At 34.1% G+C, this 26,461-nt stretch overlaps 1 protein-coding gene across 5 annotated transcripts in view; it reads left to right on the top strand.

The window, feature by feature from the left end:
- Nucleotides 1-1,391: 1,391 nt before the first annotated feature.
- Nucleotides 1,392-26,461, top strand: part of FSTL5 (follistatin like 5) — an 845,021-nt gene continuing 819,951 nt past the window's right edge. For 4 of the 5 annotated variants that reach the window (XM_051831719.3, XM_051831717.3, XM_051831718.3 and 1 more), the window contains exon 1: nt 1,392-1,528. The gene's annotated coding sequence lies outside the window, so the exon portion shown is untranslated. Of the gene's footprint in view, nt 1,529-2,112; nt 2,248-26,461 lie in introns of those variants that run through there. The other variant, XM_051831716.3, reaches the window with a different exon arrangement.

Genomic DNA, 26,461 nt, shown 5'->3' with positions numbered 1-26,461 from the left:
ATTGTGAAAAAAGCTTCATCCAATTTAAGAAAATTTAGACATAGCATCAGATGCCCTTTTCCTTATATAAGTAAGTTACTGATAGCTGCAGGTGGGGCGTGTGGTGTGGATGGTATGTGAATAATGACCCCTCTGGATGACTGACCGCTTCAGTTCACTGAAAGTGTTCGTTTCCGGTGTTAAGCAGTCAGTGGAATTTGGGAGGGCAGGCCCCCTTCCTCTTGCTGTCAAAGCCTCAGTGCTTCTGTGAGACAGAAACATCACAGGCGCTGAGAGGACTGCTAAAGGCCATGAAATGCTTCCAGCATATCCCATCTTTCATGGAACAATTGATATATTACACATAATAAATATTGCATAACCTTCAGGATTTTGACAGTGAAAGTTGAATCTGGGTACTTTCACTGTTTTAATATTTTTTTTAACCCTTGACTCTCCAACTTAATAGGGCTTGACAGAATATTTAAATCACGAATAGGGAGGTTTAGCAGGTTTTACAGGAAGGTATGTGCTGGCTGCTAAATACTACGCAGCACTCATAGAAAATTGTAAAAGAATCTGTCGACGAGCCATGATGAGCCTCGCAAGCTTCCACATTTTTTCTCCCCAGCGCCCAAGCATTTGTTTTTTCCTCCAAACAAGTTTCTGCAGCAGCGACTCCCTCCCGCAGCTCCCGGAGCCCAGAGAAGCGTGCAGGGACACCAAACGCACGCCCCTTGCAATAGCGAAATGGCAGGGAGAGGGAGCAAAGTTTGGCCAGGGAGGTCGGAAGGATCGCGCATTTTAAAAATAAAACAGGCTGGGCGAAGGCGCCCCCTCTGCCTCTCCTCCCTCGGCGCCCCGCCTAACCCGCCGCCCCCTCCTCCTGCCTAGGAGGGTGCACGGACGCCGCGCTCCCAGCCGGGCGCGAGCGAGCGTTCCGGCTCCGCTGCACCTGCTGCGCGTCAGCCTCCAGGGCCCGGGATGCCCACGCCGGTCGTCAGCCTGAATCTGGGCGCCCTGACGGCCGCGACTGGCCCTCGCTGGAGCCCTCAGCTCCCCGCGGGGGGATATGCAAAGCAGTTACGTCAGACGGTGGGGGCGGCGCGGCCCGGGCTGAGTGGCAGCTGCTCCTGCCTGGGGAGGAGGCGCGAGCATCGGCCCGGTTCAGAGACTGAGACTAGCGGGAGGCGAGCGGAGCTGGTGCTGTCCGCCGCGCGGGCGGTGCTGAATCTGGGGCGACCCCGGGGGGCGACGCCCTCCTGCACCCTCTGTGCCCTGGGGGACCCGCTTCGCCCGCAGGACCCGTCACAACTTGACAAAGGAGTGTGCTGTCGGACGTGGGAAAGAGTCCTCCGTTTGCCAGCTGGGCGCCCATTCAGCCGTGACTTTGGAGATTTCCATAGTTTTAGACCAAACTATTTTGAATTTTTTCCCCAGCTAAGACGGTCTTTCTGGTGGTGGTGGTTTGCTGCTTTCCAAAACTGTGATCTATACATCCACACCGTGTAGGAACCTTTCTGGGGGGATTTTCTTGACTTAAAATAAGGTAAGAAAATGAATATTGTTATAAATGATGACAAGTGGGGAGAGAAATGCAGACTGCCATACAAAAAAAAAATTGAAAATAAGTTATGCTTATTTTAACAGTGTGCAAGAGGACTTTTGCTAATCGCTGTAAAAATATCTTAAGAATTACTATTTTCGTTACTATTACTAGAACATCTGTGTAGCTTTGCACTGAATTCTAGAGGGAAGTTGAGAGGGGTGTGTGTGTGTGTGTGTGTGTGTGTGTGTGTGAAGTTAATGTTATCCTGTTATATCTTGCTTTAAAAATATAAATATTTTTAGAGCAACACTTCCAGCATGGTTCAAGGGACAGGAAACAGTCAACCAAAGCCCTCAAATATGTTAACAAATGCTATTAAATGAATCAACCAACAAGTTGTTTTAAACAAATGCAGTCCAGAAAAATTAAATGGACTAATCTCTGATTTATCAGTACACTTCTTGTATCTAAAACAAGAGCTGCAAAGTGTAGAGCTCTCTGAACAATTTTTTTTGGAGGGGAGGAGGTAAGGATGGCAACATTTGCACCATGCTGCGTTCATTTAGATGTGTTGTTATGCAGTAGATCCAAATAGAACTTGTGAAACTCAGTCTCTCAGAATTCCACACGCCAAGGTCATGTGCATTTCAAAGTTGAGGGCTATTTGTTCTGCTGCTGACTAGTGAATGTCATCGCCTTCCAGCCCCCTCAGGTTAGAGGTGAGTGCAAATAAGAAGCTCTGATTTAATAATACAGTATTAGCTTGTATTATAGTCGCTACAGCTGTTGGTGATTGAATGGAACTGCGAAGCGTGGGCTGGGAAAATGTCTCGGTATTTCAGCAATGTTTAACCTCTTGTATGCTTAACAGAGAGCTTTTCTCTACTTAAGAGATTTTTTTTTTTGAAGCTATGTTCCTTTTGTCAATTGGCAGTGTGTTCTGAATGTGTATGGAGAAAGAATTCAGGGTGGAAAACCACTGAACAGTACTTCTCATAGTAGCAATTGCACGAGAGAAGTTATCTGGTGCTCCCTGTATTTCTTATTACTATTCAGGACTTTATTTGACAGTAATAATGTCTGGTCTGATACACAGAATTGTGATCTTTCATTTATGTCATTGACATTAGATTAAGTATAAATGGTGACTGGAAAAACGTTGGTGGGGGTTTCCTTTACATTTCAGGGAGAGAGTTCAGGTTGCAAGTAGAGTCTTACATTAACAATAATGGGTAAAATATAAAGCTGTTTCATACAGGACAGTTACCATTAAACTGATTAGCAATATGTTTTTTTGCAGCTAAGAGTATGTTGATTTTAGATCAACATATTATATTTTTAACTATAAGAAATCTACTTGCATTAGAGTTACTTGATTGAACTTTTGTTTTAGAGTTTATGATTTAAATTAGTTCCTTTGGGTAGAGATTTTTCATTTGATTTACAACACAGCCCTATGTGAAAGTGATTGCTAAAGAAAACAGACATTGTTGCCAACACTAGGTGTCAAATCTAAATCCTTTTTAGTTGGTCCCATGTTTTACACTAAGCATATGTTCTTTGTAGGAGTCCTGCCAGTCATGTGATCTTATGTCAAAAATTCATAGATTTTTAAAGACTGAGCAGATAGACAAAAAAGACTACATGTTGCCCTAGGCCAGCAAGTTTATAGCAATCTCCTTCAGGCACCCATAAAAATCATTCTTTACCACTATTAATTTTGAAATTTTTAAAATTTAATTATTTTAAGTGTTCATACTGTGGAAGTAGAAAGAGTACTATGATTTTTTTTAATTTTAAATTTTATTTTACGTATCTTTAAGTGATAATGTATATCCTAATTTTATAACTTACTTGAAGGGTAGTAACATATATAAAACTAATTTAAATTTATTTGAGTATCTCACTGACTTATGTTTACACAAAGTTTTCTAAGATGCATGTCCATCTTCCAGTATAAACAGTTACACCAAGCTGCCAATATCTGGAATTCTTTTCAGAGAAATTTAGTGTTAATTTCTTGAGGTGGTTAGATACTAAAATGAAAAGATGATACAAGTGATAATGATGCCCAAAGTCAATTTGATGAGACTTCCAATTTAAAATATTAAAAGCATTTTCCTGACTTTTCTACACATTTAGTTTACTTAGTTCTGAAGTAAGGTAAACCTAGGTCCCCATGATAACCCCACATGTAGCGTGTAGGGGACACTATTTGGACCCAGCATGGGTTTCCCACAGTAAACTAATAAAATTGCCAACTTGAAGAAACTCATGAAAGATAATCAGATGTTGTGGCCCACATTAATTCTTTGCCTTACAGCCAAATATTAGAGTTAAAATTTATTTGTGTAAAATGCAATTTTACATACTCAGCACCAATATTGGATATGTTGTTATATCATTAATTCATTTCATTACTATCACTAGCACTGTGTGTTTCATGATGATGTACTTTCACAGAGTGTGTGGGAAATTATTCATGTAACTCCATGATTCATGACATACTCAAGTTGTTTATTAAAATTATTTCTTAAGAGAAAATGATCAGTATTAAATAGAAATGAAGTTGCTAGACAGATTATTTTTCATTACAAAAATTCTTGTATCTGTTTTGTGAGATTTAAATAACTTTGAAACAATTTGACTTTTCTGTTATCAAGTCTACCTATTGCTTTCTTTTTTCTCTATTTATATGGACAGTAGAGAAAAGCAGCAAGAATTAATAATCCTGCAATATTCTTAAAGTTTGGAAACATGTTAAAAATAAATTTTAAAGTGAAATTTAATATATTATGTGATTAGTAGTGTGTTGAGAATTTACTTTGACTAATTGCTGTTTTATTTTTAATTTTTAAGACTCATTTAACAATGAGACTCAAAGACTTTGAATTATGTCTTACAGTATTTCATGCTTGCCCTAAATTGCGGTACTCACTCACTCTAGTTTTTTGTTGTTGTTGTTACTTAGAACTCAAAAGACCACCCCCCACCAACTAACAAGCTTGAAAAAATAAATACTTCCTGTTGTTTGCATCATTGTAACAGCCAGGTGACCAATTATCCCTTCCAAACAGATTTAATCACCTTCTGCTTCAACACCTCTAGCACCTTTGGGTATAGTCTACTTAAGGTGAGCTGTTTGAGCCCTAGAGGAAATATCCTAATTTTCCAATTAATCTGGTGGTCATGCAGTAAAGAAATTGGTCCCTGCGTGCTTTAAAATCTCCTTGGTATTGAGGAATTAATGTTATCATAATGAATGAGATAGTGGTAAGATAAACTCAGGACTCCAATAAGTCTCAATATGGGTTTTCTGAAAGAGGAAGAATTAAAAATTTGGCACAGTGTGTGTGTGTGTGTGTGTATGCATTTTGCTTGATTTTATTCTACAGTAAACATACAGAGGGATAATCTAGAACATGCATGTCCAAGATAAACTGCCTAATACAAAAATATTTACATAATAAACTGTAATATAGTATTTAATTTTTAGTGGCAAATGTGTCTTCTAATTATTGTTATTTTTTATTTAGACTACTATGCTTGAGTACATATTGGTTTTTTGGCATGAAAATACCATTCAGATACTCTCCTGCTGATTGGCAAGAGAGGGACAATTGGAAACCACAATCTGCCAGGAACAAGAAATAATTATATGCACATAATGAAGAGCTTATAGTCTATACATTCTGAAAAAATATGAGTTCTGATAAAGGGTTTGGAAATTAATGTCTATAAAAGAGATACATTAGCTTTGCTTCCTGTATACCTCTGGTAATAAGCCATGCAATCTAAGGAACAGAGCCTGGATATCCTTTCATATAAAATAATTTTATTCCTTATGTTCCAATGTCTTCATGCCTACACATGGTAAAATGTGGGAAGAAGAGCAGCTTAACTCTGAACTTTTTTGCTCTAAAACTAAATAATTAATTTAATGTGTCTTAGGGTATCAGATTATGTAAATCTCTAAAGCAAAGTGATTGCTTAGTGAGTTCATTTGCATGTCAATACAGAGAATATATTCTAACTCATAACTGGTTCATAGCATTGCTGACTATTCCAAAGCACAATGCAAAAGATTAAAAAATACTTTTTCATTGAGTTTTGTTCAAATATATTCAGTGTAATTGACAGTAATTGAAAGTTACCGTAGTGATATACTTTCCCTGAAAAAATAGCACCAAGGCACCAATTAAAACATGCACACCTAAACTGCATTCCCCAAAGGTGATGATGAAATGGAGATAATTTGCCTTTTGTAGTTGGACCACTTCCACAAAACACATTAGATAGTGTTTTAATGACCACCAGGCCTTTTAATTTTTTTTTTTTTTAATTCATAAAACCCTAGAAGTTTTTTTCTCACTTGAATAGACTAGTGCCTACATGTCCTCTGGGGTTATGTGCCCCTCTTCCCTAGCAATTGTAATGCCAGTCATACTGTGGACTGCCTGATTTAGGATTAGGTAGGTAGGCCTTCTGTATTTCTAAAGAAAAAGAACATTGCTACTAGTGAAAGCATTTGCTGCTTCCAAAGGAATAAGTACTGACATTTGAATATTGGTCCTTTGAACTTGGATTTACTTGCTCAGAACAGAAATACATCCCATTCAAAGAGTCAATAGGGACCCATATAATCATATATTTTATTCATATTAAGTTGCCTTACCCATTAAGTCATTTATCACCTACATACAGTTGTAAAAGTTGGTATTTTCATTTTAAATATGAGAAAAGCAAAAATTCACACCAAACCTCTATATTTCTCTGATGTTAACCCAACTAGCAATATGAAAAAACCAAATTCACCAGCTATCTATGTCCATTTGGTACTTCCATTCAGGTCACTTATTCAACTGAATGTGTCTTATCCAGAAGGATGCCATTTTTCTATGATATTTTATTTATTAAATATGATTGCCTCTAATTATTTCCCCAAGAGTATTCCTTAATTACTAAGTTGTATCAAAATTATCTTAGAGCATATATTCTTGGGTATATACATTTTAGCATGCATGATACAAAAGTTCTAAAGAAATATTTTCTCTGTATTTAATGTTACAAAGATGCTACATTGTCTTATCTTAATAAATATAAATTTCCTAGGAACAACTTTTGGATTATAGAGGTTCTTCCCCCCATACCTGCCCTCACACCCCCAAACCGTCCCACCTCCTACTTCCTCTCCCATCTCATTCTCATTGTCTGATGTTATAGTCTATTCAAAATATTAGCAGTAAATTCTGTTTCTACTGCACCTAAAAAATAATATTTAGCTCATGTTCCTTCTCATCCCCCTGGAAAGACCTACTGGACATTAAAACAGTAAATTCAATACAAATATTTGGTAACCTTAAGCCCACTTCCAGCAGTCATCACTTGTATACCAATTGCTTCTCACTTTTAAACCATCAGACTAGTTAGATGCTAATATTCTGAATAGGTCATGAGATGAAATATATTATCACAATGAATTACTACCTTTGTAGCACAGTATCAAAAATGGTGATTTAATAAATTCAATGCTTTATTATATTGTTCCTAATTCTCTCTGGGGCAAAGGGAAAGACTGACTACTAGTTCCTGCTATTTGTTTTCATGTGGCGCTTAGGGTGACTGAAAGGGAGAGTAGGTGGCTCTTGGTCACAGTTCCAACACAGCTCCCAGGTGAGGCACAGAGTTGTGTCAGATTCCCCAGTGAATACCCATTATACAGGCAACTAGTTGACCTTATTAAATGAATCCCAAGAGGAAGAAGTTTGATTTTTGTGGAGAAAATCTAATTTTAATGTGGAAAAATGTCAGGATCTTCTATTTAATGTTTTACACACTAAATAGCAACACTTAGTTTTTCACTTGTGAAATAAAGCCTGGAATAAAAGTTTTTACTCTTGAAATTTTTGCATCAGGTGTATACTGCTCATGTGGCTCACTGTTCATTCTCCATGGAGCTCTGCAGGAAGTCCATTCACTCCAACAGTTAACAATTATCATATCTTTTTAGATCGCTTCCAAATCTGTTGCTCTAACTAAGATTTATACTACATTAATGTATTTACAAGGTTCTGCTCTACCTTTTAACTCTGATTGTAGGGTGACAACACATTTGAACTCATCATCTTACCCCTATCATGGTCCTCAAGCAGTTTTTCTCCCTGCTAGTTAATGATTTTTTCCATTCATTTTTGAATATTCATAGATATTTAAAACATGCATCATTCTTTCTGCACTACTTACAGTGAGTCTGCAAGTTTTGCCATTCCTCCCTTTGCAATGTAGCTTTATCTAATTCTCTATTCTCTGTGCTTTCTTCATGTCACTTTTGCCTAGACCCATATTGTGCAGTCTCACCCAGAATTCTTTCGACATTATTTCCATAGGCTTCTATTATTTTTATTTCTTCTTGTTTTAATAATAGTTAAAAGTTTCAATAACAGCTAAAATTTTTGATGACTCATATTATTCTATACCTGGTGTTAAGCATCTATAAATATGATTTCCTTTCATTATTCACAATACCCTGTGTTATAGATAGAGAGAAACCAAGATGTAAAGAGTTATGTTGCCAACAGAGCTGATCCCAAGACCAAATTCTGTCTGAAACCAGCTACACAATCAGATCATAATCATTGTTCTGTGCTAATACAGATATTTTAAGTCCTATATTTTTTGAATAAAGTATACTTTTTGTGTTAAAAATTATAAATGTGTCTCTAACATATATTACATTGCCCCCTTTTAAGATCTTCTGATTGGTTTTACTCATGGTAAGTAGCGAATCTGATTTTCAGCTTTCTTGTATGTGTGGTGCATATGTGACTATAAAGCCAATGCAATTATAAATAGAAAATGTGGCTCCTCACCTCCCTAAACGCAATTACTTGCCTGAACTGCTGGATTTCCAGTAGGTTTAGCTATGTATGTAGTCCAGCTTAGTTACAGTCTCAGAACAGCAGATTGTGCTCATATTTGCTTCTTGGAGTCTGTAGCGTTTGTTGCCGTAAATTTCATGTCAGTGTCATCCCAGATATCACTTAGATGTCCATTTTTTTTTCAGACATATATGGTAGATTTTCATTGTTATAGAAAAAATTGCCACAAACTTAGTGGCTTAAATGTTATTCTCTAATGGTTTCTGTATCTGAGTGCAGGTTAGCTGGGTCCTGGGTTAAAAATCACACAGTCAAGGTTTAAACCACAGCTGTGTTTTTATCTGAAACTCAGTGTTCTTCTCTAGGATCATCTGGTTGTTGACAGGATTTGCTTCTATGCAACGCACACTTTGTAGAGGTTGGTTTCTTCTAGGATCATGGCTGGATCTCTCTGGTTTACTCAGTTGCTGACCTCTAGATCCACTTTTAATGGTCTACATTACCAAGTTAGGTCCAGCTGGAATAACTTCTATTATGATATACACAAAGTCGACTGATTGGGGACTTCAATTACATTGTTAAAATCCCTTTCTCTTTGCCATATAGTGTGACAGGACTACAAGAGCAGTATCATATCACCTTCCCTGTGTTCTGTTGGTCAAAAGCAAGTTACCAGTCTTGCCTATACACGAGATGAGATGATTACACAAGACTATACAAGAGCATAATTCTAACTCACATTAGAATTCTTCCCACTGTGTGCAGTTAAAGTTCTTTTTGAATCCTGGACTCTTTATTCATGACTACATTGTCCCGAGATCTTTCTCAGCCCCACATTTACAATCTGAATTGTGCACTGGGCAGAGTTGAATTGCTTTTGGATTTTTTAATGTATCTTTGGCTGTTCTTTGTAATTAATACTTTTATAGGATGAGTCCTAGAATTCCTTCCATGTGTAAACAGCTGCGTATTTTAAAATTAATGCTTGAATATGTTAGTAATAAATTCTCAATGAAGTTTATTCCTCATGTTTGCTTTTGTTATGCAATGTTTACATAAAATTATAATTGTACATGTTGGACTATAATAGCTCAATGCTAATGAATTTGGCTAATGTTTTTAGATTTTAAATTTGAACAATCTATACAATTTTTCCATTCTTCTCTTTGGTCTCTGAATACTTGAAAAACATAAAATGGATAGAGATTTTATTTCATACATTTTTAAATTAAAATGAACTTTTTGTGTTAAAAATATAAATGTGTCTCTGATGTTTATAATATTGAGTTGAAAGCCTCTGCCTCCTTTTAAGTTCTTCTAATTAGCCATAGAATGTAGTTTTAAATATAAATTTCTCATTTTCATGGAAGAATTCCATATTGCATGAAATAATATAACAATAAAACACCCTAAATGGTAATATGTAGAATTGAAATTGACACTTTGAGATGTGAAGACTTTGAACAATACTTGTCTCAACTGTTAAGGAACACTTTTTTTTTTTTTTTTCCATAGTATGTGTTGAACTCTGTACTTAGAGTAGGGTTAATCTTAGGTGTATTAAGTTAATTGAAAATAGATCTTAGTAAAAAATAAGATTGAGAATAGGAGATGGGGGAGAAAGAAGGGTTGGAGTTAGGGCGGGAGGGAGGGTAGTGTGGGAAAATCACTATGTTCCTAAATTTGTATTTGTGAAATACTTAAAGATTGTATACCTTAAATAAAAGGTTTCTGGGAAAAATAAATAAAACACCCATTTTATGGTCTTCAGTTATTCAGAGACCAAATTTTTGAAGAATGGGAAAATGTGTAAATTGCTCAAATTTGAAATCTAGAAGCATTAACCAAATCCATTAGCATCAAGCTATTAAAATCCAACATGTACAATTATAATTTAAGGTAAAATTAGTATTTACATATGCTATTTAGGAAAAAGGAAGGCATCTATTTTATATTTACTTGGAAAGAAAATTTTTGTATTTTAGAAGGATGCTATCATTGATAAGAATGTCACATGTGTGATATTAATAATTTTCTTATTTTTTTGTATTTTTATTTTATTTATTTTTTAACTTTTATTTAATAAATATAAATTTCTAAAGAACAGCTTTTGGATTACAGTGGCTCCCCCCGCCCCATAACTTCCCTCCTACCTACAACCCTCCCATCTCCCACTCCCTCTCCCATCCCATTCACATCAAGATTCATTTTCAATTCTCTTTATATACAGAAGATCAATTTAGTATATACTAAGTAAAGATTTCAACAGTTTGTACCCACACAGAAACACAAAATGTAAAGTACTGTTTGAGTACTAGTTATAGCATTAATTCACATAGTACAACACATTAAGGACAGAGATCCTACATGGGGAATAAGTGCACAATGACTCCTGTTCTTGATTTAGCAATTGACACTCTTGTTTATGGCAACAGTAATCTCCCTAGGCTCTTGTCATGAGTTGCCAAGGCTATGGAAGCCTTTTGAGTTCGCCAACTCCGATCTTATTTAGACAAGATCTTAGTCAAAGTGGAAGTTCTCTCCTCCCTTCAGAGAAAGGTACCTCCTTCTTTGATGGCCCGTTCTTTCCGCTGGGATCTCACTCACAGAGATCTTTCATTTAAGTCTTTTTAAATTTTTCTTATTAATTTTTATGTATTAAAGATTGGTAAACAATTGGACAGTTACTTTCACCAGTAGGAGTTACACAGAACAATGCAATTGCACTTACCTCTTATGTAGTTTACATTTAATTAAGGTAGTATCCTCCTGACAGAAAGTGTAGAAATTAAATCTTTAATTTCCACATAAACAGTAAAATTCTTAAAATCATTAAGATAATGTTGACTGTAATGTGTTACTAATTCAGGGACCATACGAAGTACCTACTACATCTCTCGTGTTCTTTGTGCTGGTGAAGAGCTGGAAGAAGAGAGATAGTGTATCTCCTCTGCTGGCCATGAAGACACAGTCAGCGAATCAATGTAGACAGTCTAGTATCTGAAGTTGATGGGTCTGAAAAACAAAAGTAAAGCAGTGAAAGAGTTCCTAAAAATAAGAGTGCTGCATACGACAGGCATTATCTTACATGCTAACTGTGTCATTCTGATGTACCCATTAAATAGTTGTGTTCAAAGATAACATTGCTTATCTTATTCTAAAAATTAATTATGCTTATATGTATATTTACATTCATGTGTTACTTAAGGATGGAGATGCATTCTGAGAAATGCATCATTTGGTGATTATATTTCTTCCAGCACAAGCAGTACATCACAGAGTCCTGGCCATGTAGCCTAATACACACCTAGGTCATGTGATACATGCTGTTATACCTGTGGTCCATCATTGGCCAGAACATTGTTATGTGCTACGTGACACTAGAAGTTTGAGAAAAACATGTTAGTAAACTCAAAGAATTTCAGGAAAGAGCTTATAGAATAGGAAAACAATTGTTTAAATTGGTAGTATGTTGAATATTCAACATTTAAATATGGAAAATAACATTGTTCTGTAGTTTCCTGACTTGATAAGACACCTTAATAATCTTCTGGAATGAACTTTAATTTCTAACATTCCATTTGTAATTAGTGTAAATTTGTTGGAAAAAGCAAGAAGGCTCATATGATGAAAAAATGAGTCTTTATTTGCAATTTTCTTGATAATGTAGTTAGCTTTCATTTTTGTTTGACACGACATTATATTCAAAATGTGTTATTTATGTTAATTTTTTCTTTACTCTTTTAAACCCACAATACAGAGCATATGCAAGAAAAGTATAGGACTTAAAGCTGATTTCTGAGAACAAATTCTAACTCTTTTTCTGTTGTACAGTGGATTTTTTCAGAACTTCACATGCTTTCATAGAAAACTTAAGTGCTGTGCTATGTATGTTCCTTCAAGGCAATGATGGAGTGAGCTGGTATTTCTATCAAAGGATCCATTATCTCAGACACTGTCATTATCAGGGAATATAAAGTACTTAGAATGCATTTTGGGTTTGTGTACATGCTAGAAAAGCTGTAGTGTTTATTAGGTATTATGTAATTGTGTTCATTTTCAAAAAAAAAAAGTTTGCATCATCGGGCCATGCAAGGAAAATTCAAAAGAAAATAATGGTAATAAAAATGTATCTACTTCTATATAAAATGCATGCAGTAATTAAAGACACACTATCTCAATCGTTTGGCAGAATATCAAAAGTTAGTGCATTTACCCAGAAATACGGCTGGAAAGAACTCACACATACTGTGCCAAAACTTTGCCTGAATTATATACATTGGTGAAATTTCTCATAAAACTATAATCGATTGAGCTAAAAAAAAAATAAAAAACCCAAGGGAAAAAGTTCTGGGAAACACTTTGCAATCGAAATGTATCTGTTTACAATTCATAGCAGCAATCTCAAATAAATGCCCTTGGCAATTCTTAATTTTTTTTTTTTTTTTTTTTTGGCAGCTGCTTGATTTTGATTGTTTCTTTAAGACTGAGGAAGGTGACATGATCTCTTTGCATTTGTTTCCCTGTTTGTGCACATACAGTATGATTTATTTGATGATGCTTGGAGGAGGACTGTGTGCCCAGCTGTGAAAACTGTGCTTAATGCTAGCACACTACTGGGCATCTTGTTAGTTACAGATGTTTGCTGAATATCTTGGTTAAGTTAACAGCCACCTGAAAATCAGTAGAGGGAGCTCAAGAAGACGTTAAGAATATATTTAAACTGACATTTTAGAAACACCGTGTCTTTCTTTAAAACTAATCTTCAGATATAGGAGAAGAAGCCATTTTAAAAATTTAAATAATCCTGAACAGATATGTTTCGAGACTTAATGTTGGGATATTTCCATAATAACTTTTTTTTGGAAACTAAAACTCTATTTATGACCATAGAGTATGATCACGTGATGAATGATACATATGACAGATTTTGGTCCTGACTTTTCAGTAATTTTCCTTAAGCAAGCTTGGTTAGAGTAACTTCAAACATTGTTTGCTTTCTTGTCTTATGTTTATTCTATTGTCTGCCTACTAAATGTGGTTATTCAGTTGTAACCATAATAGCACTTAAAGTTCATTTCAAATTATGAAAACTGCCTTCATTTGTAAAATGATTTGTCAGATTTTTCCTTTTTGAAAAGTAAATTAATAATGCCTGACTCAGAAAAGTATGACAAAACATCACATGCATATCAAGAATTTTCATATCCTGTTATAAGCGATGCAAAAATATATGTACATGTTTAAGCTAAACACAGTTATCATTTTTGGGAGAACTACATAGACAATAACTCATTATTGTCATTGGGTTATTTAATCATGTTTACCCTGAAATAGGCAGCATTCTATTTTGGCAATGTATTATATATACTTAAAACATTCATGAAAAATAGAATTGAAAAATAAGTTTACTTTATGCAAAAAATCTTTGAAGTCATTCATACAAGGAAATGTCATGAAAATGCCTCTTAGGAGAAAACTAATGAAGAGTTTCAAATATGTACACCAAAGCCAGGTACCTTTTCTGTGATCTTCTGGAAGTACCCTCAGATATATCAGGTATAATGATTGAAAATGCAATAATAAAGCTCTAAATTGAAGACATAAAAGTCATTTAAGGTGACATGATAATTACCATCTCACACACAAACACACTCACATGTGCTGTACACACACAAAAACATAGTATGCTCTGTCTTGGTTTCTTTGAACTTTGGTATATTCTTGAGTTATAGACTGATTGAGGTATTCAGGAGGAAGAATTGATCATCAGGTTGTAATAGTCCAATTTGTTCACCAACTTACCTGACATGGAAAGGCTCCAATAGTTTCAGTGTAAAGTATTTATTGGTTAGTTTTCGGCATCTAATTTAACTAAATATTGAGTAGTATTATGTTAAATTCTAGGTAACTTAGACTGTAACTTAGGCAGCAAAAGTGGATTAGTTGGCCAGCTATAAATAAATGCCCTTCATTTTGCTATTCTATATACTTAGAACATTAATTTTATAAATATAAATAAATGAGAAATAGAGTAAGAAAACAATATAAACAACACAAATACTTCTAGAAAGTCCAAAGAAAGGTTAGTGAACTGAAGTTCACTTTATTTTAGTGTACAAAGATGTGAATTCAATTTGGTTTACCAATTCATTTTGTATTTTCTTGTAATAAAAGAGTGAATGCGCAATTCTGTAATGCAAAGAAAACCTGTACCCTCATTATAGGACATGTCTAAAAAATCAGAAATCAAAGAACTATTATAAATTTGAAATCCAGTTTTCTCTTTGGTTGTGAAAAGAGCTTCTTGTGAAATGGTTTTTTTATAAATTTTTGTTCTATTACATACTGAAAAATTATCGTTATATATATTTATGGGGTAGAATGTAGAATGATTAAGTAAAAATATTTAACCTATCCAGCACCTCACACCTTTGACATTTTTTTTTGTGATGGGAGCATCTCCTCAATTATTAGCTGTATTCACCAGACTGTGCAGCTGGATTTGATTGGCATTATTTACAAAGCAATGTTCCTATATTATGTCGGAGAGTATGAACTAAAAAGAAATGGGAACTCAATTTAGAAACTCATTTCCTGATAAGTGTATGTATAAAATTTGAAAAAAAAAAAGAGGAAATCAGTGAGATCATATTTAGGAAGAACCATTGTTATTGTCCCACTAAACCAGGGTCTTCTTGCTTTTCACTTGTTAAACTTCTTATTTGGTGAAGTATTAAGCCTTTTTACTGTAATGTAAATTTAAAATGTTATCTCAAAAAAACAAACAAAAAAAAAGTGGAGGGGGGAGGAAGGAGGGTAGGAGGAACCAGGATAGGAACAGAGGGAGGAAGTGATTATCATTATGTTATCAGAATTGTGTCTACAAAGCACATTGAATCTGTTAAAAATAATTAAAATAAAAAAGAGCCTACGGAAATACAAGGACTAAATGCTATATCATGTTCTAAGTTGATCTTGTGAAACCAAAAGTATACTGGATAAAATCTGTGAATTCAGAATAAAACGTGGATTTAGTTAATAATAACTTTAATTGATTACTTCTGAGAATTGTGTCATACTAATGTAAGATTTTAATAGTGAGAAACTTAGGTGTTGGGTATATGCCAACTATCGAATATAAGTATATGAACTATCTTATCACTTTTGTAAATCTGAAACTGTTATAAAAATTTTAAAAATATTTCAAATAAATAAGGCATAAAAATAGGAGATAAAATTCTGCTTTACCTAGAGGTTTATTTTGTGGATAATCAGTCATTTTATGCCATATGGAAAATCATAGATTTGCATTTTTCATTCTCTGAACTGGAACATACAAATCATGATAGAAAAAGTTAAGATATTACCTATGGAAAGGAAGTTTTATGTTTAATCCTTCCATTAGAATAGATTCACTCTAAAGCTTAAGAAGCAATTATCAAGTCAGTAAAGTTTCATAAAATTTAAAAAAAAAATTAATTATATATTGACAAATTATAATTGTGTATTTTTATGGGGTAGAAAGTGGTGTTATTCTTTTTGAATCAATATGAAAAGATAAGCTAATGAATACATCCATCACCTCAAATATTTAACTCTTTTGATGAGAACATTGCAGATTTATTCTCTTGCCAATATTGGAATGCACAGTACTCAGTTATTAGCTATTTACATTGTGTTGTACAACTGATGTTAGAAACAGCCATCAGAACTTATTCCTCCTGGGTCTTTGTACTTACCAGTTCTCAGAAGAACTGTGATGTTCACAACCTCTTCACCAGGAAGCATGGTTTTTGTATTTGGTGTCAACATCTGGAGCTGACAAGGTTGTTTAAAAAAATTAAGTGGTGTTTGATTCCATACTAATCACATAGGCTGCATTTGAGTGATTTTGAGCAACATTGCATCTTTAACATGTTTGACTGTGAGGAATGAAGTATAGTTCAAATAGTAACTTAGAAATAAATTTCCATTTGGAATAGCCTTCTGGGAGAAAAGTTCAAATTAGATCCTCTTAGTGCATTAAAATGCAAATATAAGGAGGCAATCCAATTGAGTTACGTCGATAATAGAACATATAACACAAATGGAAATTCCTCCCAAATAATTAAGTTATAGCTATATAAATCACTGATGTGTGCATTTGAATTTTGTTCCTTTCAGGCATGCTTGAAAGTTCATTAACTTTGGATCACATTAGAATACGTTTTGTTTATCTTCAGCAGACCAGCCACTAGGCAAGGCCTTTTCCCCACGGAGACCAATGAATGTTCTTCATTGCATTCACCATACTACAGCCAAAGCTTTAAACTCTGCCAGCGGGTTTTGTTTTAGGCTTAATTATGGAAGCTCTGAAATTGGGGCATCACCGTGGGAGAGTCAAAGGCTAGCAGTTTCCCAGTAAATAATTTTGACTATAATATATGCAATGTCATGAGAACCGTGATGTTCACACTCAAAATGTACAATCTTCAGGAAAGAAAACAAAAAGGTTGGAGAAGTTCTACTTAGCAATTCTGTGAAAGTATGTTTCTTCTGGTGTGCATGTTTGTGTGTGTGTGTGTGTGTGTGTGGATGTGTATATCTGAGGTCAAATATGTTGTTATCTTAAATGTTGGACTGGAGATTCTAAGCTTTAGTATTTTAAAATGTGTATAATGTTTTAAATCTCAAGGTACCATTGAAAATGTGCAACTTGAAACAATTAGGTCAAGTAACCATTTAAATACAAAATGTAAAATGAAGGAAAAGAATGTGCTTTGTACATTTAAATTGGTAGTGAAACCAATTACATATTCAGTTTGCATGGAACATTGATGATTGTGTTGACCACCTACTGACCATTAAACTTATTAAAGATTATTATGGTACAGATCTTGATCTTAAAAAGCAATCATCTGCTTGCTTAATTTAATTTAATTACATAAGAAACAATAGTAAGCAATAAAAATGCATTATTAAAATATTAATATAAATAATGTCAAATTAAAGCATGTAAGTGTAGCAAGATATACAAATACCTTAAATGCAATTCCAGCTAAAGTCAATAACTTTTGCAAGTGATTTGTTGTTGGTCATTCATATGAGAAAAAATGAACCACTTATAAATTACAAATGGTTAATTATGGAAAGAAATAAAGATGTTAATTTTTCTAGTAGAAAACAAATGATCTAACATTTATTTATTTATTTGATATCTTTCCAAGTTTTTGATGTAGGCACTTATTACTATAAAATTTCCTTTTAACACTCTTGCTATATTCTATACATTTTGATATGTTTTCATTTTCAATTTATTTTACTATAAGATTTTTTCTGCTAAATGGAACTGATATATGATGATAGATGACACTAGAGAAATTAACAGACAAAAATATCCACTCTCAATTCTATTATATAGTATAGGTCTGGAAGTTTTAACTGCAGCCATTAAGCAAGAAAAAAAAAATCAAAGGGATGCAATTGGAGAGGGGGAAGTCAAATTATCCCTTTTTGCAGATGACATGATCCTTTATATAGGAGTCCAAAATATTACATTAAGAGACTATTCAAACTCATAAGAGAATTTGGCAAAGTTGAGGATATAAAGTCAACACAGAAAAATCAATAACCATTCTTATACACCAACAATGTTATGGCAGAGAAAGAACATGTAATATCAGTACCATTGACGACAGCAATAAAATTTTAAATTTTAAATTGGAATTAATTAAATCAAAGATTTTTAAAATCTCTATAATAAAAAATTTTAAGAGGTTTTTATAGAGATTTTTAAGATCTCTATAAACAAAATAACATATATCAGTTCCGTTTAGCAGAAAAAATCTTATAGTAAAATAAATTGAAAATGAAAACATATCAAAACGTATAGAATATAGCAAAAGCAGTGTTAAAAGGAAATTTTATAGTAATAAGTGCCTACATCAAAAACTTGGAAAGATATCAAATAAATAAATAAATGTTAGATCATTTGTTTTCTACTAGAAAAATTAACAAAAGAAATAGAAGACACCGCACAATGGAACAATCTACCATGTTAAAAAAACACATGGATTAGAAGAATAATATCAAAATGTCCATATTACCAGGAGGAATTTACTGATTCAGTGCAATCCCAATCAGAATTCCAAGGATATTCTTCACAAAATTATTTAAAAATCCTAAAATTTATATGGAAACACAAAAGAACCCAGGTAGCCAAAGAATTTTAATAAAAACAAAGCCAGATTTCAAGACATACATCAGGGCTTTTATAACAGCATGGTACTGGCAAAAAATAGACATGGAAACCCATGGCATAGAAAAATCCAAATATTTGTTCACACAACTATAGCCAATGAATCTTTGACAAACATTCCAAAATAATGTGTTGGAGAAAGGACAGTCTTCAACAAATAGTATTCGAAAAATTAGATTTTCATGTGCAGAAGTTTGATACAAGACTCTTGGCTTACAAGTCTGTACGAAAATCAACTGAAACCATCAAGTTACTAGAGGGAAATGTAGGGAAAACACTGCAAGACACTGGCCTTGGAAAATATTAGAGGTCCGTCACTGATGGTTAGATAAAGAAATTGTGATATATTCCTCTCTCATGCTCTGTGTGTGTGTGTGTATACATAGACATATGTATATATATATATATATATATATATATATATATATATACTACTCAGCCATAAAATATAATGAAATCCTGACATTTGCAACAAAATGAATGCTACTGGAGGTCATTATGTTAAGTGAAATGAGCAAACTCCAAAGAAAATATCCCATTTTCTTTTACTCGTGGTAGTTAATATATAGAAAGAGTATAACCAAAGAAATCTACCATTGGAAAAAAAAAGGAATGAGAAGGAAAGAGACAAATATCATTATGTTCTTATAATTTTGTCTATGAACTTCTTTAACTATCTTCTCTATATTAATTTAACATTTAAAATAAAAGCAAAAAATTATAATACAGTAATAAATTTTTAAAAAGACATTGATAAATACTATAGACCTTATATTTGAGGTTTTGAATGATAAATGATTATCTCAAGTTGATTTTCTCATTAAAAATTATAGTACTAAAACTAGTTGCCATTATTCAAGATCCTTCTTTGTGTCAAAGCAATGTTTTGGATATTATACATACACAATATTGGCTAATTTTTGGTCACATGTGAAGGAATTCTTATACAAGTGAAAGTGGAGGTGCAGTTTAAGTAATGTGATTAAAAGTAAAATTCACACAGATGTGACTGTATATGGCTGAGAATGTCAGTTCTTCTGTTTTTTTTTTAACTTTAAAAATATGGAATAAATCAATTAATGCATATTAACTTCTCATAGCTACTCAAAGGCTTTGCATTAAAGGTTCTGTGTTCTTTTTTTGCTTCATCAATTGCTCTGTTTGATTATTTTCATTAGCTTAAAAGAATAGCATTATTTTCTCCATCCTTAAACTGAACAAACAAAACTCTTCTTGATCATGATTATCCTATAATTTCCTGAAATATGTTACTATAAAGATCAGCAGTGACCTACACATTATTAAATAACTGAGTCTTTTTTATTGTTAGTTCTCACTGTGCTTAACTATTAAATGATTTTCCCTTCCATTCACATCAAGATTCATTTTCGATTCTCTTTATATACAGAAGATCAGTTTAGCATACATTAAGTAAAGATTTCAACAGTTTGCTCCCACACAGAAACATAAAGTGAAAAATACTGTTTGAGTACTAGTTATAGCATTAAGTCTCAATGTACAGCACATTAAGGACAGAGATCCTACATGAGGAGTAAGTGCACAGTGACTCCTGTTGTTGACTTAACAAATTGACACTCTTGTTTATGGCCTCAGTAATCAGCCTAGGCTCTTGTCATGAGCTGCCAAGGCTATGGAAGCCCCCTGAGTTCACTGACTCTGATCATTTTTAGACAAGGCCATGGTCAAAGTGGAAGTTCTCTCCTCCCTTCAGAGAAAGGTACCTCCTTCTTTGATGACCTGTTCTTTCCACTGGGATCTCACTTGTGGAGATCTTTCATTTAGGTCATTTTTTTTTTTTTTTTTTTTTTTTGACAGAGTGTCTTGGCTTTCCATGCCTGTAATACTCTCATGGGCATTTCAGCCGGATCCGAATGCCTTAAGGGCTGATTCTGAGGCCAGAGTGCTGTTTAGGACATCTGCCATTCTATGAGTCTGCTGTGTATCTCACTTCCCATGTAGGATCTTTCTCTCCCTTTTTTATTCTATAGGTTAGTATTTTCAGACACTAGTCTTGTTTATGTGATCCCTTTGACTCTTAGTCCTATCATTATGAGCAATTGAAATTGATCACTTGGACTAGTGAGATGGCATTGGTACATGCCACCTTGATGGGATTGATTTGGAATTCCCTGGTATGTTTCTAACTCTACCGTTTGGGGCAAGTCAGCTTGAGCATGTCCCAAATTGTACATCTCTTCCCTCTCTTATTTCCACTCTTATATTTAACAGCAATCATTTTTTCAGTTAAGTATCAACACTGAAGAATAACTGTGTATTAATTACAGTATTCAACCAATAGTGTTAAGTAGAACAAACAAAAAAAATACTAGGAAGGAGAAAGTATTAAGTTGTTCATCAACAGTCAGGGCAAGGGCTGATCAATCACCGTTTCTCATAGTGTCCATATCACTTCTTAAAATTAATCAAGTTGTATTAAGAACCACATTGGGATTTTAATTGGGAATTTAATGATTCTGCAACTCAATTTGAGGACTATTGATAGATTTATGATAGCATTATCTCCAAAGTATCATCAGTGTCTCCATTTATTTAAATATAATTTAATATTTTCAATAAAATATTTTAATTTTTCAAAGATTTATGTGTATTTTCATCAAAATTCTAAGTGTTAAAAAAGAAATGTTCTGGCTGAATGTATAACTTAAAGATGTGCAATTTTTTGTTACATGTCAAAATTCTATTTCTCCTTTTTTTGGTTCAGGCTTATTCATTCCAATATCAAACATCTACATTGATCTTTCTGTATAAACAGTCACTTCATTTAAAATAGCTTTTGTTGACTTTCCATTTATTATAATTTGTATTTAATTCATTAAACTGCACTGAGTAGGACTCCATTAAAGTTCTTCCTAGCGTGAATAACAGCAAATATTTCCCTTTGTTTCAATATGTATGATATTCTTGATATAAAAAAATCAAAAATATGCATGTTGCAATGTTTTGGTATGGAATAAAGGTAAGGATTAAGTAGAAAATATATACCAGAAAAGAAAGACCAAAAAAAAAAAAGCCAACAAAAAAGAAAATATATACCATGTTTTCGTTCTTTCTTTCTGGGAAATTATAATGATAGCTAGATATATAAAAAAGATGAGAATCCTGTCAAGAAGTAAAGTATATTTTAAACATGATTTCCTCATTGTTTAGTATACCGCATTTTGATGTTTATTTATTTATTTTATCTTTAAATACTCCTTTGGTAGTTTTTCCCCACAATTTTTTTTTTATTTTTTATACAGCATATTTTAAATTTGCATTATAGTCAATGACTTAATGCTCCACTAAATGAAGAGTTCAACAAATTGTAAAAATGCAGTAGTTCAACAGAAATATATGCAAGGGAAATAAGCAATAATCAAATGAAATGATGTTCAACTCCACTCCTATATAGTAACTTTTAAATATAGTCATAGATCATTGAGCTGTGGTAATCTATCATTCTTAACAATTTGACAAAGACTGAGAATAAAGTTTTCTTTAATTTTTATTATTTTAAAAATTTTGGAAACCACATATAAAGGAGAACTTTTTTTAAAAAAATTATTTAAGGTATAAAAATTTCGTGTGTTTCACGTACACAGATTTAGGAACATGGTGATGCTTCCCACCCTCCCCTCCCTCCTGCTCATACTCCCAGGCTTCCTCCTGTTTCTTCTTCCATACAAGGATCTACTTTCAGTTTACTTTACACTCATAAGATTAATCCTACACTGAGTAATGGGGAGCATGTTGTGTTGGTCTTTCTCTGTGTGGCCTATTTCACTCCACATGATTTCCTCCAGTTGTGCCCATTCTGATGCGAATGATAGAATTGCATTATTTCATGCTGAATAATACTGTATTGTGTATATACACAATATTTTCTTTATCCAGCACCTTGGTTGATCCCATGTTTTGGCTGTTGTGAACAGTGCTGCCATAAATCCTGGTGGTGCTAAATGGCTGCACTAATTTACATTCCCACCAACAATGTATAAGAATTACTCATTTTCCACATCCATGTCAGCATTGGTTACTTTATGTTTTTTGGATAATAGTCATTCTAACAGGTTTGAGGTGATATCTCATTGTGATTTTGATTTATACTTCCCTAATATCAATAACTTTTTATACACCATTTTGATGAACTTTCCAAAAAAGAAATCAAGAAAAGAAATTCCGTTCACAATAGCTACCAAAAAAATGAAATATTTAAGAATAAATTTAACCAAGAAGTAAAAAAATGCTTACAGTGAAAATTATAAAACATTGATTAAAAAATCATGAAGAATACATACACACACAAGATGGAAAGATATTCCTTGCTCATGGATCAGAAGAATTAATATAATTAAATGTCTTTTTTAAAAAAGATTTATTTTATTTATTTGAAAGACAGAGTTAGAGAGAGAGAGAGATACAGAGAGAGAGAGGTCTTTCATCCACTTGATCATTCCCCAGATGGCTGCAATGGCTGGAGCTGTGCCAATCCGAAGCCAGGAGCTTCCTCCGAGACTCTCACGTGGGTGCAGGGGCCTAAGGACTTGGGCCATCTTCTACTGCTTTCCCAGGCCATAGCAGAGAGCTGGATCAGAAGGGAAGCAGCTGGGACTAGAAGCGGCACCCATATGGGATACTGGTACTGCAGGCCAGGGCTTTAACCCACTGCGCCACAGCTCAGGCCCCAATTAAATGTCTTTACTACCTAAAACAATCTACAGATTCAGTGCTATTCCTATCAAATACCAATGACATTTGTTACAGAATTAAAAGAAAAAACAATCCTAAAGTTCATATGCAATCATAAAAGACCCAAAATAGACAAATCAATCCTTAGCAAAAATTAAAAAAAAAATCAAGCTGGAGGCATCACAATACCTCAAATCTGACTTCAGAACTTACTACCAAACTATATTAATTAAAACAGCATGATCCTGAGATAAAAAACAACATCTATATCAATGGAACAGAATAGAGAGCCCAGAAATTAACCCACCTGCTTAGAGCCAACAGACTTTTTGTTAACAAAAATGCCCAGACTGTACACTGGAGAAAGGACAATCTCTTCAATAAATGGTGCTGGTAAAATTGGATGTATATATGCAGGATAATGAACTTCCATCCTTGCCTCTCACCACATACAAAACTCAAATTAATATGGATCAAAGACCTAAATTTAATGCTTTGACCTATGAAGTTACTGGAAAAAAATGTAGGGAAAAACTCTACTGTTCATTGGTATATGTGGTGACTTTTGTGATAAGACCCTCAAAACATAGGAAACGAAAGAAAAACTAGACAAATGGGATTATGTCTAACTCAGAATTGTCATAAAGGAAACAGCCAATTGAGTGATGAGACATCAGGTTGAATAGAAAAAATTGCTAAGTTATTTATGTGACAGAGGATGTCAGCCTTCCCCAACGATTACTCTCCTGTTTATCCCCTAGTACATTCTTCTTTTAATATATTTAAGTTATTGTTAACTATATTTAAGAAAATCTGCATATTACATCTTCCCTTTGACGTTTTTAGTACACATCATCACATTGAAATCTCTGGTAGGGTCCGGCGCTGTGGCGCATTAGGTTGATCCTGTGGCTGCGGCGCTGGCATCCCATATGGGCACCGGGTTCTAGTCCCGGTTGCCCCTCTTCCAGTCCAGCTCTCTGCTGTGGCCTGGGAAAGCAGTAGAAGATGGCCCAAGTGCTTGGGCCCCTGCACCCGCATAGGAGACCGGGAAGAAGCACCTGGCTTCTGGCAAAGGATCGGCGCAGCTCTGGCCATTCTGGCCATTTGGGGAGTGAACCAACAGAAGGAAGACCTTTCTCTCTGTCTCTCCCTCTCACTATCTGTAACTCTACCTCTCAAATAAATAAAATAAATAAAACTTAAAAAAATCTCTGGTAAATATTTCAGAAATTGTTTCTTGGTCTCTGCTTTTCTCAATTTTATTTGATCTAAACCTGTTTTTTTCTATGTATTTCTAATAATAAATCACTACTGTTCTAGAGAATGCACTTTGGAAACATAGCTTGAAGTAACAAATATTTAATTTTGCAATAGCACTTTCCATAAAATTATATCTTTTTGGTATTTGCATGGCTACTTTCAGAGGTTTGGTGTCTGGCACAGAGTTATTACTGTTTTCTAATTTGGTGCATTGATTCAGGACTCTGTGTTCTGTAGAGGATTCTTGGATAATACTCTGACCAAGTTCCACACTCTTCCCCAACCCAGATTTTAGGCACCTGTCTATCCAGACATCTCTAACTCTAAAGATGTAAAGCCTAAATCTGATACACTGTTAGTAATGAATTGTGTTTTCTGGTACGTTTTCCTCAGACATAATCATCATAGCCTTGTTTTTGCTCCGGAGTGCTATTCAGTCCCTCTCCTTCTCCATGTATAAACTGCTGTCTCCTCACCCTCACAGCCATGTGCATTTTAGAATCAGTGTTCCTAAAGATCTCACAGAGCTTGTCACTTTGGGGATTGGGAAGACAAAGAGTGCATTTTTTAGCATGAAACATTTTCTGAGATATTATAGGTATATCAAAGTGGAAAGCAGCAGAAGGTAGTAGAAGATATATGAAGGATTTTTGTATAAGAACTATCTGTCTTGTAATTAGAGCCATAAGTGTGCATAGAAAGCCAAATAGATTGTGAAAGATGAAGATTTAGAACATAAAGTCACCAGTAGTGACAATGTGTGGAAGGGCAGGGGTTTGGCCTAGTAGTTAAAATGTCAGTTAAGACATCCACAACTCTTGTTAGACTGTCCCGGTCTAGGACCTGCTTTCTGGCTTCCTGTTAATAGAGGTTGTGAATGGCTCAACTGGTTGGGTTCCTGTTGCCCACATGGGACATTTGTATCAAGCTCTTGGCTCCTGACTTAGGCCCTGGCCTGTCATATTAGATTTTGTAGTCATTTGAGCAGTGAATCAGTAGATGGGAGTTTTCTACCTGTCAGTCCATCTATCTGTCTCTTTCTGCCTGTTTAAAAAAAAAGTGCATGGAGAAGAACAGAAGAAAATGAAAGAGATTTTTGAACTCCCTTCTGAGAAAATTCAAAGTGCTTATTACCATAGAATAGAATTCAGATATTGTAAACTGAAGAACACGACCATTTCTTCCACAAAATACCCATGGAATCGCATCATGTGCAGGTCCTGTGCCAACACTGAACTCCAGTGATAAGTGAGACAGATGTAATCCCTGACCTCTGGGGCTTGAATATAATGATATACAAGTACTTGGATAAAGCTAGTACAGATTAGAAAGCATGTTTGTCAAACTTTACAACAATCAAGATATAAAGGACCCAGAGATAACTTTTGGGGGATTTGTGTAGAAAGAAGGTTTATTGAGAGGAATTAAAGTATATGTGTATTCATAAGAAAAAGACCAAAATATGCCAAAATATTAAGCATCGGTGCTTCTGGAGTGAGGAATTACAAGTAATTTTTATTATATTTTTCTCATGTCTGTGTATTTTTTAGTCATGTATTTTGAGAATGACAGTGAATATATATCCTATTTGTAAGAAAAATAAAATTTGAAATGTAAAAAAGAATGTTTTGTTCAAATTAATTACTATTGTGTTTTATATAAATGAATTATAAACATAAAGTTTAATACAATTATTTAAACAAATAATTACAGCAGAAAAAACCTGAGCAAACCCACTTTGAAGACTTCATTACTGATTGACTCCATAATGAACTCATTAAGTACAAAATCGTGAAAACTCCACTTGTACTATGCTGACAATACAAATCCACCGAGCTAAGA

Source organism: Oryctolagus cuniculus, chromosome 8 (assembly GCF_051225735.1).
Source record: "Oryctolagus cuniculus isolate XC-2025 breed Fujian yellow rabbit chromosome 8, ASM5122573v1, whole genome shotgun sequence".
Classification (NCBI taxonomy): domain Eukaryota; kingdom Metazoa; phylum Chordata; class Mammalia; order Lagomorpha; family Leporidae; genus Oryctolagus; species Oryctolagus cuniculus.
This window is presented reverse-complemented; position numbering and strand designations above follow the sequence as displayed.